Raw genomic sequence first — 22,840 nt, 5'->3', positions numbered from 1 at the left:
ACAAGAGAAGCAGATTATCTGGGAGTTCTCCAAGGGGGCAATGATGCTCCGGCCTGTTAGGACATTGAGGCACCAACCAATGTGCAATTAAAAAAATAAAACCTGTGAAGACGCGATGCGGGAGAATAAAAGCCTATTAAAGCGCTCCTAAAAGTTGAGACTCTTGCCAACAGAGCCATCTGTCAAGAGATTATGGAGAAGAAAATTTCTGCAGGAATTTTCCCTTGGGACCAGAGGAAGTGCCAAGAAAAGGTGTGTGGCATCAGGAGTGAGGACAAACTCTGAGTCTTCCGCAGTGCTTATCACAGACAGAAGGGGAACCATCAACCCACTGGGTCTCAGAGAAGAGGAGAGAAGAGAAGAGAAGAGAAGGCAGTCTTTGTATTACTTTTTTTTTTTCTTTGTATTACTTTTGACCAGAGAACCCAGGTCATTTTAGCAAGAGTTCATGAAAACCGGTCTCTTTTAAGGTAAGTTAAACTTCGTTGCATTGAATCCTAAAAGTCCCCTCTAATTAAAAGACTGTAAAGTAATATGTTGAACTTTGCCTACTAAGGAGTCTAAAACAAAAATGAATGTGAAGTTTATGTCAAAATGCAGAAGGTGATCCAAAATACTTGAGCCAAAATTAGAATGTCATTATTTTTTTACTTGAATCTTTGGAGTTTGTAAAAATATCCAAGACATTTACTTATATGAAATGCTGTACTAAAATGCTGTTTTCACTTATTTCTTCCAAGTAAATGCTGGGTAACATGTAATCAAAATGGACTCATGAGTATTTGCCTCTAGAGAATTCAGTTCATACCATGCTGTGAAATAATTAAAAACCATACAGCCATGAAAGTTATAAGAGTTTATAATAGGGACAAATATTTTGCAAATTTTCTGGAATCATTTCAGGAAAAGATACTTTAAATTTTAATTCTAAGTAAATCTTATTTTAGTCCCTGACCTATGTTCCCATATAGTAACTATTTTGTGGTTTTAAGAATAATTATTCCCCAATTTGCTTTGTGGTTGACTTTATTTTTCATTCTTTTATAAGGTAAAAAATATGTTGATTATAAAGTTGGAATAAAAATTACAGATTTATGACCTAGATTACAAAGATAAACATGCATTTTTTCCTTTCAAAATTTTCAAGTCAGAAAAAGAGTTTCCTCCTTAAATGACAAGAAAATAAACATGTAAGAAGATAAGTCACATGCTAATTTAGCAAGTATTTTTAAACCTATGAGAAATTGTTAATAAGAAATTAGGACTAACTGTAGTTTAATTCAATTTTATTTTATCTTGATCAAAATAGAGACATTTTGTTTAACATATTGGTTACTTAGAGAAACGGATATGAGCAGACATAAATATAAGTGCTAAACAGTGGTAAGAAATAATCTTATCTTCTGGGAAAGAACACAAAGTCCAAGAAAACAGTGCTAATTTTGAAGGCTTGCAGTGCTCATGCTGGCACTGTGCCCATATCAGATTATTGTGCCTGTAACTGGAGAGAAATTATCTTGTGATTTTAAGTCAAGTTATCCTGTGAGTTCAATTATAGTGGACAATGAATTTTAATAACCCAGGCCTTTGAATCTTCCTTTCTCTCTTACTAAAGAACAGTTATCCTGAATCACCAGGATATTGTTAACATTCCTTTTTATTTCTTTCATTCTTCCATTCACTTGTTCATTTAACCAATATTTAGTGAGCAATGTTCAAGTGGAAAGCATACTTGGGCTTGGCATTAACTAATGAATGGATGTGGTCCCTCCATACTCTCAAAGGGCTTACAGTCCAACACATGGCATATAACTTCTCTTTTCAGCTTCAAATAATTTGAAAACCAAAACTTAAATATTATTGCAACAACATGTATTTAAGGCTAATGGAAGTTAAGTGATAGCCTTTGGAAGTGCTTGTGCTAATGTATCATTCAAGACTTTCAGTGCATTGATTTTATTTGTACTTCAGAATTTACATTAAAAAATTATTCAGTAGTAAGTACTGAAAACATTATTTGCTCTTGGGTTTTCATTAAGTATAGTTTGAGATTCTTTAAAAAATGTGGAACAAGTTAATTTTGCATGTAGAAAATGGTAAAAAAAAAATCCTGTTCAATAAATGTAGACAAATTATTCTGGGAGATTGACAGATACTGCATCTCATTTGTGGTCAGTCTTATTTAATGTATAGATCTCCGTATATTAAGTGTATTTGAAATTAAAGGATAGATTCTTACCTGCCAAATCCATTGTTCCTAAGATTGATTGGGGGAGGGGTGGTGAGCATTTCAAGCATTTTTGGCAGTATTACCATAATTGGTTCTGAACAAAAGTGATATTTAAGTTCTGAGTTATGGAGATCCTGCCTGGGATCCTTGCCAGAAATAATGAAGCTCTTGCTTGGATGAGTGGGTCTAGAAACTGTCACCTCAAATAAAATGGGCTTTATACTAGAGTACTACTGCCATATCTTTTCAAAATAATAAAATGCTAAGTTCAATAGTCAATATTTTGATACTGTAGCATTTTAAACAGTAATATGAATATAACTTTTTTTTTTTCATAGAGAAGGTGTTAGTCAAAAGAAAGCAAGTTGGGAACAAAATCTGGGGTATTAAAATCATAGTTCGAACACCCATGAGCAAAGAAAGCAACTGATTGATTTGACTTTTCTTTCTTTCAGATAAAACCTATAGTAGATTTCTAGTTAGGAGTTTGATGTTTCAAACCTTTGTTTACTGGTCACAAATCACGTTCTCATACCATATATTTAAAAATGTGTGTCCCCTTCTGTCCCTGCTGAGCACCTAGGGATGGAGTACTCATCATTTTGGGGGTTGCTTGATTAGTAAGCGAGTCCTTCCCTGTCTCACTAGAACTGGTATGTGCTTTGTCGCTTCAGTTGTGTTCGACTACTTGTGACCCCATGGACTGTAGCCCACCGGGCTCCTCTGTCCTTGGGATTCTCCAGGCAAGAATACTGGAGTGGGTTGCCATGCCCTCCTCCAGGGGATCTTCTCTGCCCAGGGATCGAACGCACATCTCAGGTCTCCTGCATTGGCAGGTGGGTTCTTTACCACTAGCCCCACCTGGGAAGTGCTATCACCTGCTTGCTTTATATCTGGAATGTAGTAGATGAACTTCTCTTCAGATGCAGTATATCATGTGAAGATGCGTGGAGTTATGATTAAGTATGAGGGCCTGATAGCAAATGTCCTGGGTTTCAGTCTTGCTTTCTAGTTACTACTTTGTGAGGGGAAGTCTTCTATCTACTTATCCCAGCTGTAAAATGGGCGCAACAAAGACACTATTTTTATTGTGTGGATCAATTAAGATAATGTGTGTACCAGGCTTGCCATATTGTATACTCTCACAGATGATGATGGTGATAAGAGTCTGAAGAAATTCAGACCTTCCTAGGGCCATGTTTGAATTTTTGCCTTAGCCTCTGTGTCCAGTTTGGTGTATCTTTATTGCATCCTATGCAAGTTGCCAGATGACTTTCTCAAAAGTACGGATCTGATACTGTTACTTTCCCAAAGTGACTCTCCATTACCTTTGGCTAAAGACCCACACTTCCTAGTATGGACTATGGGATTCCTCTCTCTCTCCCTGCAGTTTCTCACGTCTTGGCTGGCACTTGTTGGTCTCCCTACCTGGAGCACTTACTTCCTCTTCCTTACCTGGCTAATTTGAACTTAACCTTCAACATTAAGCTCAAGCTGTCAGAAAGTCCTTTCTGCGCCCACCTTCACCCACCCCACTTTATCCTCAGGACTGTGCCTGGGTCTGTTGTTGCTCAGTTGCTAAGTTGAACAACAACTGTTGTTCAGTTGTCCAGCTCTCTGCAACCCCATGGCCTGCAGCACATGAGGCTTCCCTGTCCTTCACTGTCTCCTGGAGTTTGCTCAACCTCATGTCCGCTGAGTCAGTGATGCCATCCAACCATCTCATCCTCTGTCACCCCCTTCTCCTCCTGCCTTCAGTCTCTCCCAGCATCAGGGTCTTTTCCAATGAGTGGGCTCTTTGCATTAGGTGGCTAAAGTATTGGAGCTTCAGCTTCAGTCCTTTCAATGAATATTCAGGGTAGATTTTCTTTAGAATTGACTGGTTTGATCTCCTTGCTGTCCAAGGGACCCTCAAGAGTCTTCTTCAGCACCACAATTCAAAAGCATCAATTCTTTGGTGTTCAGCCTCCTTCATGATCCACCTCTCACATCTGTACATGACTACTGGAAAAATCGTAGCTTTGACTATGTGGAACTTTGTTGGCAAAGTGATGTCTCTGCTTTTTAATATGCTCTCTAGGTTGGTCACAGTTTTCTTACAAGGAGCAAGTGTCTCTTAATTTTGTGGCCGCAGTCACCATCCACAGCAATTTTGGAGCTCAAGAAAATAAAATCTGCCACTGTTTCTACTTTTTCCTCATCTATTTGCCATGAAGTACTTGAATCTAATGTGGTTCTAATTTTCTCGTCTGTCAGCTTGTCACTTCCTTCAAAAGACTGTGAACGATTTGAAAACAGGGGCTATATCTTTTTTTCATTAACGCAGAATTTAGTACAATCTCTGTCACATAGAAGGTGTATAATGAATGTCTAAAGGTTGAATAAGCATTCTGGAGGACACGTAAGGAGCAGTGATACTACTTTTAAGCCTGTGTTTAACTTCTGAGTACTGATGTCATGCAGAGGTACTGAAGTAAACACAAGGCTCCATGAAAGGGAAGGCAAGCGTGGCATAAGTACACTCTGAACGTACTTTTGCATCTCTCAAAAGAACCTTAGTTTATCCATTTTGCTGCAGAGCTGGAATAAAAGGGCATGCTATTGTGCTTTTAATTTGAAATACAATTTTTCAACTGTACACTGACAGTAAAGAATGAATTTTGTTGAAATTTTTATCAAACTAGTTGGGCTAATGTATCACCAAGGTATTGGTTGGAAACTTCTGGATCTTTGCTCACTCTTCTCTGTAGAGTTTGTTGAATCTTGTATTTGGAAGTCGAGATTGCAATAGGTCTTAGACTGATTCTATCTGTCTAGATGTAAAGATGTGGTCTTAGAAAACAAGATTCATATCCAAAAATACTATATAATGTTATGAGTGTTATTAGGAATACACTCAAAACATTTATAGAAACACTTGAGCTGTTTTATGAGACTCACTCAAATTCTATGTTATACTGACTTCTTAACAAAGAATTAGGATTTTTATTGTGATTTGTGTATTTTTGAATAAGCAAATAGAAAAGACTCAGGTCCAATTTTTCTCTCTTCTTCAAAGAATGAGCTGCTTCTAGAAGCTCCAAATTTGCATTTCCTGCACTTTGAAATAAACTGTTTTCCATCTAGAGCAAGAGCCTCCATCCCCAGGTTCTTTCCCTCCCTTTTCTCTGGCACCCGTTAGGGCTCTCTGCCACTGCTGATAAGACTAGAAAACCAGAAGAAGGAAAATATCTCATCACAGGCATGTGCTCATGGCTGCATTGCTCATTCTGCTGCTGGCTTCCACTCATCGGTCCCTTCTCTTTCTTGGCACTGGTGTGGATGGGACCCTGTTTGGAACCTTGCTTTGAAAGCTCTATATCTTTAGCACAGTGCAGTGACCCAAGGCTCAGCCCAGTGGGTTGCACAGGTCTTGTCCTAACGTGAAACTTGGCGGGATCTATCTCCAGGGTTTTCTCTGTGGGTCCTTCATAGGAAAGCAAGTTGTGGCCAAACTGGTTTGGATTGAGAATATCACAATCTCAAACCTAACTGCTCTGAAAATGACTTACACCAGAGTAATGATGAGTTATAATCAAACTGTACTACCTTCTGATGTAAGCATCTCCTTTTCTTTCTATTCTTTATTCTTTATGATCTCAGAAAGGTGCCATGGATGATTTTAATTTTTATTTTTCCTTTCAACATTATGGACTGAAGGTCTACTATGCAGACTAATACTTTAACATTTTACTCCTTGGGTAAATGAGTCCACATCTGAATTCTCGAATTGCTTCTTTGTGTTTCCAGGACTTGGCATAATCCTTGGCACAGAGTAGATATTTACTTCTTGTGAATACTTGAATGAGACATTAGACACAATTGGAGTACCTGGTATATGAAAACTGTGTAGCTTGTACTTCATCTTTAGGAAGACTGACATTGAACTGGCATCAGAAGCTAGCTGAGAAACCGTTCTCAGATCACTGGGTTTCTCTGAGAAGTTTGCACAGGAGGACAGTCATAGGAAGCAGCCCTTCAGGCCCATTCTGGGACCTCCCAACCATTACTTTTTTAACTTTGATTCTGAGGTTATACATAAACACACCTGTAAGGGGGCACCACGGAATTCCGTGGGCTACAAGTCAATATGCCTAGGCAAAATATCTAAGTGTTTAATAAAATAATAATTTTGAAACTGTTTTATGAAGTTGAAGTCCAGATTAAGAGAATAACAATCAAATGAAAACTGAACCAATTGACAAAATTTCATTTTGTATGTAACTCAGTTCCTATTTCCATTTTTGCTTGGTGACATTCTTCACAACATTGCTGCATAAACACCTTCTTGTTGTCTGAGATCTGCAAAGTTATGTACAGTATAATTTCTGGTGCATGTATGTATGGAATTCTTTTATTGTTACTAACAATGAATACAATAGAAGTCTGAATTTATACAATAGTTTATATTTTATTAATCATAAATGTTAACAATGTAAGGGGCCTTAACAGATCTAAACAGATTCACTCATTTCACAGATGAGGGAACTGAGTCATAAAGTGATTAACTTATTTTTCCCCCAGGGAACAATTAACCAAAATTGTCATTCAAAGTTATGTTTTCTATTATACTAAAAAGTGATTGTCAATGAGACACTCAAGGTCAAGGTTGATATCTGGCTTCATCTTCTTTTAAAAATGAATTTAATGACTTCATTAAAATCTAGGAATGTATAAAAGGCAGGAATACTATCACCCTGTTAACAGAGATTTACTTATCAGAATTTCAAACAAGGAATTCATCAAGCTAAAATTCTTTCCGAAGAATAGAACCGTCCTATATTCAAAGAGCACGAGGCCCATATCCCCTGTCATGCCCTTGAAAATTCTGACAGCTTACTCTAAGGTGGCTGCAAGAGGCTGCTTTCTGTCTCAGCTGGCTCAAGAAACCGGAGCTCTTCAGAGGGCCCGTATGCTCAGAGCATCCTGGCATGTCTACTGTGAATCAAGCTTCTATATTCCCAGGTTAGCCTATCTAGATATCCTTAAGGCTGTTTATCCTTCCAGGGGTCCTTAAGGCGGAGAGCTGGCCTTTAGTGTAGAGTCCTCTCCCATAGAGGCTCAAGACCCAAGGCTATTCAAGGGGGAAAGCAGAGACAAGTATAGGAAAATAGTGACTAAGACTTCAGCACACACCTACATACACACTCCCATGCAGCAGTTTACAGACAGACATACCATGGCAGTGACTTCTTTATCTTGAATAAAGAACTGAGTTCTTTAAAGAAAAATGGCATAATTAGAATCTATTGTTCTGTCAAATTGGTCTTTCTGAGCCTCCAACTTGCCAAACTTGTCTTTGTCTCCAGAACTTTGCACCAATTATTCTGCTATTTGGAATGCTCTCCCTCTATTTTCATAATGACTGACTTATTATTTGTACTTTTCAGCTTAAATCTAAACCTCAGAGAGGCTTTTCCTGACCATTCTAAGAAAGGCGGCCAATTACTCATCTGTCTTCATTCTTTGCATTGCATTATGCTCATCAATACCTTATATTTTTGTTGTTCATGTTAAAATGTGTATTCTATCTTCACCCTTACCTTGGCAGAATATAAGATCCTATAAGTGCAGGATCTTGCTTGTTCCCTCATATCCCTTTGTTGACACATAATAGATATCCAATAAACATTTACTCAGTGGATATCTTTGTCATCACCAGAGATTAAAAAGTTGCTTGAATTATAACTGGGGTTTAATAAAAAGTTGTTTAACTGAGTTTGAGGGCTAATAGTAGTGGAAACAATTCCAATAAAGTTATCTCTAACTCTCACAATTTTCTTTGACGGTTTCCTTCCATTTACTAAATTGGGATAAAATGTCCTTGATAGTTTGTCTTAGCTATGAAAATAATCAAAATACTTGATATGAATTTGGGTGAGATTTAGCATTACTCTGAATCTTGATTTTAAGGCTGAGATGCTTTCTACATGTCTCACAATTGATTAAACAATCAACCAGAATACACTGAAGGATCAGGTTTATAAGATTCCTTTACATTTTATCTGTTATGTAAGCTTTTAGATGAAGAATACGGTTAGACTAAAAATGTCATGCCATTATTTCTTCATTGTGTGGCACATTGCTGTTCTCTTTAGTTTTGTTACTTATGTTATTTACTTCTATTGTAAAACAATGACAAGGGGTACACCACTATTTTAATACAGAGTTCAGTTATGAAGGTTTTGTGATGATAAACAGAATCAATAACAAGCAAACTAACTTATTTTCATGCTAAACTGAATTACAATTGCCAAATATCTGTGTGTTGTTTTTTTTTTGGCAAGTCTAGTAATCTTCTAAAATAATGTCAGTTTGATTATATTCTATTAAGAGCACATCAAGAGCACGTTGTGACAACTGATTCCGAAAAGTACTGAGTAATTCACTTTACTGAATGCTGACAACAAATCTGCACCAGTTTATGAGAACCCTGGATGCAGATGAAAGCCAGGAAATGAATAGGGTGTTTTTCAGTAACTATAACAGACCCCATGCTCAAACCTGAGACTGAAATTAGCACATATTAAAAAATGTTGCTGACTTTTAATCTACCACTCCAGCAGGTTTCAAAACATTCCATAACCAACAACTTGGTCTCCCCAGGCATACTTCCCGGTCCATTCCCTTTCTTCCTAAAACATGCAGTGTGTCTGTGACATCGTTCTGATGCGTGGTTTTCTTTGAGCTTGACGAAAAACTGTGTGAGATGACTCTGTCCTCCACCGCATCCTGGATCCTGTTGTCCTGCTGATTTTGCTGACATTAAACAAAGTCTTTAGGGTTCGGAAAGGCTGGGTAGGTGCATCAGACACATCAGAGGCAAGTGCGTAACAACGCGGAGCATTTCTGCTTGGCCTGTTGGGTCTGACATGCCAAAACAGCCCAGAAGGAATAGCAGTGCCTTTTGAAGTAGCTGAGATGCTTCCCTGATGTCACTTCTCTGAGCTGTAGATCAATGCCTGGAAGATGAATCAGAGCATGTGAGAAGATTCACCGAGGGGAAATGTGTTGGAGAGGTTGTAGGAGTGAAGCACCCAAGCCCGGAGAAAAGGTGGGGTGAGATGTGCAAGAAGGAAAAAACAAAGGGCCGAGTCATCGCAGGCCTAATTGACAATGGCACAGCTGTGACAACAATCTGCCGGCGGCCTGACCTATTTGATGAAAGGGCCTCTGCTTTCCTTGGAACCTCAGAGTTGCCGCGGCTCACAGGAACACACCACTCGTGTTTCCAGCTGGCTCAGCCTCATAAATACCTAAACTCTCAAGATGACGTTTTTAATGCTCGATTCTGCATTTATATTTATTGCAATTCAACATATCCATTAGTGATTCTATCACTGATGAGTTTGTCACTGTTTCAGGAAAACAGTCTATCAAGCTGCATCAATTTCACTTTACAAGCTATTAATGTACTATAATGCAGTAGACAATATCGTGTGGATATATTTGATCAGAGAGGTGCCAGAGTCAGATTGAACTGAGACTTGCAAGGGGACCCAAAATCTTAATTTATTTATTGTGAAGAGGAACAGGCTTGGAGCACAGTGAATGTGTTAACGTAACAGGTGTATCTTTTTCACTTTCTCAAATAGGGATGTAGAAGAAAAAAGTTAAGCCATCTATTTTGACTCAGTTTGAAGCACAGCAGACTTACAATATTTTGTTGACACTTGACATGTTTATTCTTTCGGCAGAGTCATAGTCATGTTTTAATATTTTCTGCCTGCAATTAGCAGCTTTATTCAAGAGACAATGATGGGGAGTATGAGGCCAGGAGATAGAACCAACTATGGCCTTCTGAAATGGAGTAAATAAAAACATTAAACAGTAAATAAAGCACAGATTTTCAATATATGATGAGATATTTCTGGATGCTGTAACAGTTTCTGTTAAAAATAAAAACAAAAGGCACCTGCACAGCAAAAATGTAAAATTGTGTAGAAATGAGTAGTGCTGATGATAATGGACTATATACTTTCTTTCTACAGCTAGACTCTGGCAAATAACTGGTATCTGAGGCCTCCAGAGGCTGAACTAGCTCAGGACAGTGTGAGCTAGGTTAACATTTCTGGCTATAGCAAAATGCATGAGCCACTTTCTAAACCTTATAGTATCAATTAAAAAATGTAAAGGGAAAGACATTATGTACTTGAAAATCTGTTTGTGAAATATTATGAAATCCCTCCATGAAAATTTTCTAGAGGGGTTATATGTAGATAAACACTGGAGTCAGGCAGATATGCCCTTGAACCCTTACAGAGTTACTTTACAAGTTGTGGCATTGAGCAAGGTAATAGTGCCTTTAAACCCCAGTGTTCTATAGGTTTAATGATGAAGACTCATGCATAGCATTGTTCTTAGAATTAAATGAGATGCAAACCATGGTACATCCACACATTGAAATACATGTAGCTGTTGGAAAGCTTTAGATGGCCCTGTATGGAATGTTACGAAATAATTTCTAAGAGCTGGTTAGATTGAAACTGAGGCTGAGTATTATAGATATTATGTAAAAACATGAAATATAATACATAGGTACAGAAAAATTTTGGTGGGATGTATGAAACATGGAAATGTGGGATAAGGTCAGGGTAAGATTTGCTTTTTATATTATGTCCTTTTGTACTGATGTCTTGCTATCTGTTCATATTTTATGATTAAATACATAGTTTAATTTTGTAAAAGGATATAATTCATTAAAGTGATTATCTGGCATATACAAGACCTCAATAGAGGCAGGCTGTTTCAATGATGCTAGTAACCAGTGTGCCTTTTCCCCATGAGGTGTAAGAAACATCTTCGTTCCTGCTTTAAGAAGTAAAGTTTGACTCTGAGGCTACATGAGGAGTTCGCATGAGAACAGATGGATTTTCAAGGTCCATGTGATAAATGTCTCCTAGTGTGCCCATGTAGTAAACTCAGGAGGCACCAACAGGATGAGGGGCTGCTTAGAAAGACTGCCGCCCTTCGAGGACATCTTCATAAACACAGTGCACAGGATGAGGAAGGAAGCTGTCCCTGGTTCCTCTTCCCAGGATCCTGGTGCCCCGTGTGGGTTTCTGATTTTAGGAGAGATGCGACAAGCTCAAGGAAGTGTCGAGGAAGAGGCCCAGGACAGCCCAGGAAGCAGAGTCCACGCCAACAGGAATAGTTCATGGAGCTGAGGGGCTGGGGAACTGAACAAAAGGGGCCCCTCTAATGGCAGTTCAAGGGCTGCCACGCAGAAGAGGGATTCAACTGCAACTCTGTTAGTTCCTGAGGGCAGAACTGGGACCACGGAGGAGAGGTTAAAGGAGATATATTTCAGCTTTCAGCCGCAGCTAAAAAGTAAAGTTGGACTCTGCCAGCTTGTCATGATTTATAGTAGCAAATGCCACCCTAGGCAAGGAGAGACTTCCCTGTTACATTCTGAAGCTAAAATGTACCAAAGCATCGGGATTTTCCCAAGGATAATGTCCCAGACTTAAACTAAATAAATAATCCCCGCAGATACAGCTTTGCAGAGGTTAGATACATCCAGGGAGTGAACTTGTGTCTGGGGCAGAGCTCCCCGCCCTCCATGGCTCCAGCGCCTCACTGCTCCCAGCAGTGGTCAGTAACTCACAGCATCCTGATTCTGCTTCCAGCCCGCCTTCACTGCATTCTGATGTCATAGCCTACAGGGTTCGGATGCTGGACATCACTGCTTGGTGACGCTGGATTTGTCTCTTTGCCTTTAAACAGCCCCACCCTGCTTTTTTTATCTCCTGGTCTTGCATTTATACTTCTGGTGTTGTATTTCGCTTCGGCCTCACATTAACATTAGTTGAGGGATACTTGTTTCTTCCCATTAGAACGTAAGCTCCTTAACGGTTGACACAATAAATTTTTGTGCCCTGCTATCTGAGAAGAAAGTAAGCCTCGGTAGATTGAAACATACCCCCTTTAGGAAGAGTAAATGGGGGCAGTCACAGATTTAAATGTAAATTTAAATGTTTTAGCAAGCCATTCATCACCTCTTTCTGGCCCTTAGTTTGGCTAGAGATCATTTGTCTTTGGTCATTAGCAATGAAGAAATAGAAAGCACAAAATCAGAAGAGGATTTTTAGATAGTGGAGTGTAGGAAACCTTTATCACAAATAAAGGAAATCCATAATAAGGACATATACTATTCTTCTGAGTTTCTGGGCTTCAACTTACTGATACTTTCTTATTTGTCCATGGATGATTCTCTAAATATTTTACAATTAGAGTTGCATAGGGTGGATGATTTCCTGGTGGCTCAGTTGGTAAAGAATCTGCCTGCAATGCAGGAGACCCCAGTTCAAGTCCTGGGTCAGGAAGATCCCCTGGAGAAGGTACAGGCTGCCCACTCCAGTGTTCTTGGGTTCCCTGGTGATTCAGATGGTACAGAATCTGCCTGCAATGTGGGACACCTGGGTTCAATCCCTGGGTTGGGAAGACCCCCTGGAGGAGGGCATGGCAACCCACTCTGGTGTTCTTGCCTGGAGAATCCCCATGGACAGAGGAGTCTGGTGGGCTCCAGTGCATGGGGTCACAAAGAGTCTGACACAAGTGAGTGACTAGGCACAGCACAGAACAGGGATGGACGAATATTATCTTTAAGGCTGGGGCAGAGTTCAGGGGGTCCACTCTTGCACTAGGTGTTAACTCTTCGTGGGAAACTCATTAGCAGCCCTGGAAGCTCCAAGGAGCAGAGGCAAGCCTCTGGACAGCAGGGGGATACAGCACTAACTTACATTGCGTAAACCATTTAGCTAAGAGTAACTGCTTCTTTTTTTTTTCATTTATTTTTATTAGTTGGAGGCTAATTACTTTACAATATTGTAGTGGTTTTTGCCATACATTGACATGAATCAGCCATGGATTTACATGTGTGTAGTAACTGCTTCTTATAGACACATCACTCACCCTTTCAGGCCAGTGGAATCTTATAGGTGTCAGACTTTTCAACAGGCAGCTGAATTTTTCTCCCTGACTGCCTGTACCCTATTCAGAAGTGTGTTCGAGAGTTTTAAATAACAAACACAGGTTTCATAAGCACTTCACTTAAAATGAAGAAAGCAGGATAAGATTGTAGCCTAAGCCTCAAAAAGAGTGGGGCCTCTGATTAGGTTCATATGTTAGAGTGAACTACACTAAATGTTTGCCCTAGATTTCCAAAAATACAGCTCAAGTCTGAAAATCTAGCACATTAAAAATAGTCTGTATCTCTTAGAAATATTAGTTTTTTTTTTTATAAAAAACTTTTAAATATTTAAAATTTAAGGAATGAAAAGCAAATATCCTGATGGGAAAGAAAAGACATCACTTCTGGAATGTCTCAGGTGAAATTTTTCTTACAATTATTCATGCAATCTTATTGTTGTTCTGATACTCATTAGATCAATTTAGTAAATTGTTTAGTAAGTATCTGTTCTGTGTCAGCCATAGTCCCAATTACTGCTGAACATTATACAGACTAGACAAGTCAGTCTAGATTGAGGGGCTATAACCTAGTCACCTGATACTGCTTCAAGACACCTAGATGGGTTGTAGTTTTCACAAAAATTTAATTTTTAAAATATCTGTCGTCTGAGCTATGACTCCAGGAAGGCAGAACCTTTCCCACCTTATTCTTTAACAAGACAATGAAGTGAAGGCACATGATAGGCATTCAAGAAAAGTTTGCTGAATATGTGAATTAGTAGAAGAGTGATCATTCTATTTCAAAATAGAGTAATAAAAGCATTGTGAGAGAAGGCCCCACTAAGCCCTGGGATCCAAAGATACATCTTTGGTGAGATGTGAGTGAATGAACATGAAATTTGTGTTACATGTGTAGACATTTGATCAGACTGAGATACTGCACCCACCTGCATCCCAACACATTCGAAAATGAAAGTTTTATGTTCCAGTCCCTAAAACGTCTCGTAGGGTGGGGGAGGGATATATAAAAGGCAGCGCTTTATCGTTACCCCAACTTGCACTTGCCTGCAGAGCGTGTCTGGGTATCGTCCCTGTCCTTCCTAACTCTGGGGAGAGGGAGCAACCTTTGCTAGCGTTTACAGATGACAGAGCTGAAGGCATTTCAAGCCCTGCGCGTGAGTGCAGGCCACAAGATCAATGGAGCCGTGCGGAGAGCTCACAGGCCCCGCGTAATGGCTTAGTCCTTCCTGTCCTAGGAGCTGCTGCTGGGGAATCCTTTTGCTGTTAGCAGTCCCACTTGCTTGCTCACTCTTGAGCAGTGTGACGTTGTTTCTGTGGTGGGAGCCACCCCCATCGTGCCCACGGGCACTCCTGTCGCTACCCAGAAAATGACAGGCTTTCCACACGTCCTCCCGTGGTGCCTCACAGCATCCCGATCACCTGTGATCAGCAGCTTTAGCTCCCCTTTCTGCTGTTCCTTTGGCGTCTGTCTCTGTCGGTTCTCCGCACACTGTTAGCCTGGCAGTCTCTGGTGCCAGTGGGCCAGGTTTTGAAGTCGGCTGGCTTGCAGAGTAGGAACTCGGCACTGACGACTCCTTCTTGTCATTCGAGGTTACACACAGTTTATGATAACTGAGAAAATGAACACAAGAGATCCCGGGCTGGGGTATGACTCTGGAAGTGTGCCGTTCTTGGCAGGGCTGGTCCAATCAAGAAATTTAGGGCGATTCTATTTGCTAAGACTTAGTATGGTACCCTGTGTATGGATGCATCCTTTGAAAGAATTTCATTAGGTCTGAATTGTCTATAGATATGCTGAATACAGGGCTTCCTTGGTGGGCTTCCCTTGTGGCTCAGCTGGTAAAGAATCCGCCTGCAATGCGAGACACCTGGGTTCAATCCCTGGGTTGGGAAGATTCCCTGGAGAAGGGAATGTCTACCCCCTCCAGTATTCTTGCCTGGAGAATCCCATGGACAGAGGAGCCTGGTGGGCTGCAGTCCCTGGGGTTGCAAAGAATCAGACAAAACTGAGTGGCTAACACTTTCACTTTTTTCTTCTTTTTTCTTTTCATGCTGAATATATGTTAATTCTCTGATGCAAGTAGGTTTCTGATTTAGGGATCATCAATGTCATGTAGAGGTCAATATCCATGATAACAGATTAATTCTTTTTGAAGGTTGATCAATATATGTTGATGGCCGTTGAACTTTAGAAATTCACAACCTAATGATATGAAAGAACACCTGATGAATTTTCAAGTGGCGATTCCATATTCTTTATTATATCTTCTAGCATAATCAACTAAAAGCATACTTCACTTTCTAGTGTCATTTTCATATCAAACTTAGGGACCACACTAAGTCTAAGTCAGAAACACAATACTGCTAACAGCCAGAGTGTCTAATAATATTGGCTGGAGTTATACATAGATACACATATGTATTTTATATTTACATTTTTCTTAGAATAAAATTCTCATTTTCTAATTCCTATTGACCTCTTATTGATTAAATCCTCTTTCAATCATAATAAGCAGTTAGTAATTATTGAAAAGTGAAGACTTTGATTATAAAGGTCAGGTCTACATACTTTTCCAGAAAATTTAAAAATTTTCTCAACTTTCTTCTTTTCTACCTGAATTCAATGAACTATGTAGTCATTTGGTGGTTGACCATTACAGTTGTTTTGTCTGTTAAGAGATGTTCAGCTTGAGGAAGGGTCAGTATTAAGTCCAAATACCAGCTTTTGATTTATTTCACTGAGCCACACTTTCTTTTTAGTATCTAACTATTAACATAAGTAAAATTGTGGAAAAGGCTAAATGTGCAGTATTTTCATCTACTTAAAGTTTTTCCTTTGTCCTCGATGTCTTATATTGACCTTGCATGTCTTATATTAACCTTGCATGTCTTATATTAGTCAGGTGTCTTTTGGCTTGAAGTCTAGTGGGTGCTCTTTTAATATACCTCCACTTAACCACTGCTCCAGATTAATAGATGCCTTCTGGTTGCCCTATAAAATGCACTAATGCCTGCATCATGCTAAATTCAAGTGCTATTGCATAAATGGTTATTCTCTATCATGCTTGAGCACTTTTTCCTCTTACTGGTGAGCTTAAAGCTTAATAAGAGTAAGGGGTGTTTGTTTTGTTTTCAAATTGTTATAGTATTATAATTAGGTAATTTAATATTTCCTGATGACATAGTGAGAGAATTGTTGTGGGTGCAGAAACTAAATTAAATACTTGGGAAAACTTGATAAGGGCAATCCATTAAAGCAACATTGCTCAGCAATGACATGTTTTAAGACAAGTATGAATCAGGAAAAAAATTGGTAGAGTTTGGAGTAATTGTGTACCCAGATTGCTTTACCACTAGCTTAAAACTCACATTTTACTTTGAAGAAGCCTAAATTAGAACTTACAGTTATTGACTTTGGCTGTGGTTTTTACAAGAATAACAGTGGAAACTCCAATCAGCAGCTCTAAAAATAATTGGAAAACATCTATACATTTTATGTCTTAAAATAAAAAAGAGTCTGAAGTATCATCACTCTTATGGTTTCCTACCTGAAGAGCTTTTTCAACTAAGCAACCATCTCTTGGCCTAGATCCTTTTGGAAAATAGTTTCCTCCAGTAGCCAAAAAAAAAAAAAAGAAAGAAAGGCTCTAGCTAGTGACTTACTGGGATGTTGCCGGGATGACAGTGGGGAACTCATCACCTCCCAGGGTGAGCTTCCCCAGGACCTCAGGTGAGAAAGCAGAGGAGGATCTCAGATCTCAGAGGCAGAAGCGAGCTTGTGCCTTCATCCCCCACCTCCCCTCTGCTTGCATCAGCTCTGGCATGTCTGTCTGTGTCTCTAGATTTTAAATTTCAAGTTTCTGGGAAAGAGAAGCTGATGATACCAGCTTGGATCAGCTATCCTTGAAGTAATCACCTCTTCTGAATCAATCATCTATATTCCAGAGAAAGAGCCTGGTTTTATGGTCATGTAACAAAAGAATATAATTTTTTTTTTTTTTTTTTTTTTTAGAAAGAGAGAAGCATTGTGAATCATGCACCTGCCCCCAAGAAGGATGTATTTTGCCCTTGAAATTGTTTGAGAATTAGAAAAAAAAATCCAAAGAAGTCTAGTGATAAATATATAATGAGGATGAGGGGTTTTATCCAGAAGAATTCTGTGCAACTGCTCCTAGAGTTATGAGAGCTAAGTGCTGTGGGTCAGGATATAATTCCTGAAGACACAACAGACAGGGCCACATATAGGAGCAATGGGACTTTCCAAAAGGAATGATATGAGCAACAAGGCTTTAAAAGGAGGAAACCAAAGGGAGAGCAATATGAAGCTGAATGGTTAGTGGATGGGAGGGTGGGGGGGATGGGGGTAGGGGGGATGGGAGATGGGATGGGCAGGGAAAGACCAAGGAGGTGAGGAAGAGCGGGAAGGAGGGGAGAAGAGAGGGAGATTTTGACACCTGACTCCTATGTGGGATTTGGGTACAGAAAAGATCTAAAGGAGTTTACAGAACATTTGCACAGTGAAAGTGAAAGTGAAAGTCACTCAGTCATATCCGACTCTTTGTGACCCCATAGACTGTATAGTCCATGAAATTCTCCAGGCCAGAATACTGGTGTAGGTAGCCTTTCCCTTCTCCAGGGGATCTTCCCAACCCAGGGATTGAATCCAGGTCTCCTGCATTGCAGGCGGATTCTTTCCCAGCTGAGCTATAAGGGAAACACCACATAAATACCTACATTCTCCACTTAGAGAAAACCAAAACAAATGTCAGCTTTATTTTTTAAAGATTTAGTTGTTGGAATGGACAAGCAAAACAAGTCTCAGCAAGGCAGCCAATAATTATTCACACTAAAATATCGGCTCAGTTTTGCTTCTGGAAACATTCCTATTCTCTCTTCGGAGGAAAAGAGTTGTATCTAAACTCATTCATTCCACGTATAGCAAAACAGACAACTAGAAACTCAGGTTCTAGTCTTTGCTTCTCCAATTAATAGGCCTATAAACTAGTATTTCTAATCCTCATTTTTCTGACTCATAAAATGTGGTTGATGGATATGAATATCAAGTAATTTGACATGTACAAATGTGTACAGTACAAAAGCCAAGTATTATTCCAGCATGAAATTATTAATGACTCATTGCTCATATACTCTTATTCACTATGAAACCTAGAATCCTAGAAAGGTAGAGACAGAATAAAGTGAATGCCAATAAATATTGTTGGTAAAGGAACCTTTACCTTTGCTCTTCTCTAGTTTATTATTTCTTCTGAAAGACCACAAAGATCATTCCTCTTTCTTTTTTCTCCACCTTCCCCAGCACATTTGAATCTTCTGGAGTCCTTCCCCACCACCCTGCCAGGCCTGAAAAATATGACACAGCCTCCCAGTTCTCTTCCTTCGTGACCCTGAAACCAATGTGAAGCCCCTTTGGTTTTCGGGGATTTCCTAATAAAGGCTGCCTAGAAACAAATACCAAATCAAAACCCACACACATTAGAGAAGTTCCCAGTTCTCCAGATACATCAATATATTTTCTGTGTATTTGACCTTGCACCATGTGGAGGCATTTGTGTGGTTGGCCCTTCATGAGTGCCCATTACTTCCTCCTTTATTTTATAAGGTTTAGGGGATGATGTGTTTTCTGCTTTTATTTCATGTTGAACTGCCTAAGATCTTTCAATTCTTGGTTTAAGTAACCTCTGGCTGTCTTCCTCTCTCCATCCCCACGCACTTTCTGTCTACGGTAGAGAACCCTCACATTATGGACCATGATCTGAAACACTGATGCAGACAAATTAAGACATCCCCAGGCACTCAATGTCAAGTAGATCATTTATAAATTAAGGAAACTCTTGACAAGTACCTGCAATTTTAATATTCTTCTGCTTCTCAAAGGAAGAAAAAATCACCTTAGGTCATTTCCGGCAGATAAAATTTGGGTCTCCTGTATATACTGGATGAAAAGGGACATGTATGAATTAGCTTTTACTGCACTCTATATTGCAAAAAGATTATAGCTCTCCATAAACTTAACTCATAAAATGACATTCAGTGTAAGTTATTTCTTTCCAGAGAGATTCCCATGGAATGCCTGTAGTTTTAAAATAGTTCTCATTGTTTATTGAACTACTTGAAAGAAATCAAAAGTGATTATGCTTCTGTTTTCTTAAAGAAGAAAAAAAGTTAGATTTTAATCTCTTCATGCTCCCTCTATGAGAGTATGTTCCAGCTGAGAAATGGGACAAAACAGGAAATACTTTATGATTTTTTTTATGTGAAAGGGGGACCATAACCATCACTTCTGTTTAGTTTATAATTTTTCAACTGTTGCCAGCCTTTCATCCCCTCCTGATGGGGTACTTCTTAACTTTCATCATACACAGTTATACAAATGGGTACTAACAGAGGAAAAATTACATGAATTATTTAGAAAAGCCAAGTTCTTTAAGCATTACTGTGAAAAATAACATTCTTATCATTTGTGTATAAAAAGCCAACATTTACTTATTCTGGGTAAAAATGAAATATGTTCTTATGCCAGTTATTGAAAAAATTTTATATAGACATGATAATATATATATATATATATATATATATAAAATATACTATATTTAGTGAATAAAGTAATTTTCTGAAAATATTGTGTCCCTAAATGGATATCTGAGTGATATTTAAAGATCATTTCTTTAATTTCTCCATAGAATTTCTTTTCATATAATACAAATGATTTGAATCACAATTACTAAAGTGCTTTTGAATAGTAAAGTTCTATACCAGTAGGCAGTGTTATTATTACTTCTATGGTTTATTTGTACCCTTATAGACTGCATTCTACATTTTTTGTATTCTTTTATTTGTGAAAATCATTGACAATACGATGAACTTTCCAAATACCACAAATGATGCTGTTCACAGACACTCTGAGAGACTCATTTAGAATTTTTGAATAATAAAAAATGAAATCAATCTCTATTTGTGCAAGTTCCTGGTGTGTTATGAATGCAATGTGATCTTGGTATTTGCTTATCAAAGGAATGCACTAAAGTACTGCAGAAAAGGCCACGGGTCATGGAGAACTCCATTTTACTACTTCACTTGACTTTGACTATTAATTCCACATTCCTCTCTCTTCTGTTGGTCTTATTAGTGGATTTTAATGATGAGATAAAAGCCTTTGTCTTGTATCTCACAAAAAATTGTAGAATTTCAACATGAGCGTGGCTTTATTTTATAGAAGATATTGTGGTTAGTGAATAGTTTCCATTGTGATGTTTTTAGATTTTACTAGGAAAAGTATAACTCAAGGAATAGTTTTCTTACTTGATGATTACTTATTTTTTTGTACTCTTCTCATTGAAAATTAATTCAGCAGTATGAATTGAATTCCTATCAATGCTTTTAAAGTTCCTTTAAATTGACCTTTTCTAGTCATTTCTCTAGTTCTTGTGTTTTGTTTCTGTATTACTTTGCTCAAGATTCAAATTCCCAGTAAAGAGGATACAGTTGGCCAAACTTAGATGAAGGGCTATAATGGGGTGGTGAGAAGAAAGTTTTGAAAGAAGAAGCCAGAACTCCTTCTGTCTTTTATAAGCACATGGGTTTAACCCCATAAGACTGAACTCATTAGGGACAAAGTACTGCCCCAAATTAATGTGGAGTGTGGAAAGCAAAGGGAGACAGAGAACGATCTCTGTACTCTGGAAGCCTACAGGGAGTGGGTGGAAACTGAGCAAAGCCTTGAACAAAGTGTGAGTCCCAAATGGGCATAGAAAGGGAATCAAAATCAATTCATTAGTGAACTGATTTGAATTACCAGTATTCAGTTGTTCATTTTTTAATAATCTCATGAGAGAGGTACTGATGAATTAAACAATCAATCACAGAGACAATAGCATTACAAACTATGCGGTATGTTTGGGTTCCATAAATAAATAAAGTCACGTTGTAACATAAGTCCTGGTAAAGGTTTTTATTTTTACCTGCACTTGGTTATTATTAGCCTTATTGTGAAATATTAACATATTTACAATTACTGTGAGTTTCATTAGTGACTCTGCTGTCCTCAGAGGAAGGTTCAAAATACTGCAATAAAGAGAAGTGAGAAAATTGTTTTCCCCAATAATTTCTCAACTCAAGTCTTAGTTATGCCCTTTACTTGTTAGGTAATCTTGAGCAAATATCTTAACCACTTTGACTCTTCAGTTCTACACATGAATACATAATATTTGTATCATTAATTGATATATATACTGAATATAATAGATTAAAATTATTTATAGAATTAAGTATATTGCTAATTACATTTCTTACATTAAGAAAACTATATTCTAGAATTTAAAAAAATGTTTCAAATTAAAATTTGAAAATTGATGCCATTTTCTAGGAAAAATATAAACAAATAGTTCAATATGACATATATATACACACAGTACAAGAATAAGTTTGAAGCATTAATGTCTCAAAAAATAGCACTAGTCATCTATTAAAACTAAAATTTTATTCTTAGGAATTTGTATAGATGCTGTCTCTGCTTTTCCCAGTGTTTGTAGGCCAATAGAAATACAGCTCAATTTCCATCATCGATAAAATCAGATTTCCTAGCTTAAAAAAACAAATAGTAAGAACAAATATATAGGTCTTTCCCAATTTTCTGCACCAGAGAAGCAAAGATGTGATAGATACTCTAGAATAGCATGTAATATAATCAATGCTTATGTTACTGGCTTGCCAAACCTTGTTTTGAGTACATTTTACTTTGGTTATTTCTGATCTTTGAAAATCAGCTTTGCATAAGTTAGATCAGTAGCTGATAGATTGGGTATGTGATATGATTTGAAGGGGTAAACCCTAAAATACCTCTCTTGTATCCAGAGTACCTGAAAATCTTACCAAACTTATTGAAAGACTTGGATAAGAGTAAAAACTTTACTTGAGAAGAGCAGAAAATTAATGAACTAATGGCAATAAACTCATATATGCCCTTCTTCCTGAACCCAGCTCCACTCCTTTGCTCTTTTCCTGAAAAAAGCCCTCTTCATTCTTTGCCAAATATTTGTGTGTAATTACTGATTTCCATTTCTTCCTATTCTGGATAGAGCTTCCCCTCTCTCTCCATTTGTTTTAATTCTGTACCAGCCTCTAAGTTCCAGTTTAAACTATCTTCTGATAAAACCTCCATTATTAACTCAAGTAGGAAGGCATTGTCCTTTCTCTGAACACTTATGAACTTTCTGGTCTGCATGACTCATTTGCCATTTAATCATTTGGTTTTGCCTTGTGACATCCACTCTATTGTATATTTAGCTTTTTTTCTTTTTAATGCTCCTCTTCCTTTTTTTTCTCCCATTTTCTTGTTCAATTGATTCTTCACACAGCATCCGTATGCTTTTTCCAAATGTCGCTCTCCTATTGAAAACCCATTGCACAACCAATTAGGTCTAAATTCCTACCTTGACTTATGAAAACCACGTGAGTATTCTTTAAAGTCACATAGTACAGAGAGATCTTTCCTATATTAGGACCATTGCCAATACTATTCTTTTTGCCTAGAATTCTCTCTGCTTATCTCTTTATGTGTTTGACTCCTCATTCTTCAGAGCACCATCTATGTGTTACCTCCTCCGTAGTCTTCCTCTGACA

General features: G+C 38.2%; 1 long non-coding RNA gene across 2 annotated transcripts in view; it reads left to right on the top strand.

Moving 5' to 3' along the window:
- The first annotated feature begins 205 nt into the window (after window positions 1–205).
- Window positions 206–22,840, top strand: part of LOC139034468 (uncharacterized) — an 86,793-nt gene continuing 64,158 nt past the window's right edge. For both annotated transcript variants that reach the window (XR_011487003.1, XR_011487002.1), the window contains exon 1: window positions 206–470. This is a non-coding gene — a long non-coding RNA (uncharacterized lncRNA). The remainder of the gene's footprint in view (window positions 471–22,840) is intronic.

Source organism: Odocoileus virginianus, chromosome 3 (assembly GCF_023699985.2).
Source record: "Odocoileus virginianus isolate 20LAN1187 ecotype Illinois chromosome 3, Ovbor_1.2, whole genome shotgun sequence".
In the NCBI taxonomy this organism is placed as follows: domain Eukaryota; kingdom Metazoa; phylum Chordata; class Mammalia; order Artiodactyla; family Cervidae; genus Odocoileus; species Odocoileus virginianus.
Note: the sequence above shows the minus strand (reverse complement) of the source record. Positions and strands in the feature narration are given on the sequence as shown.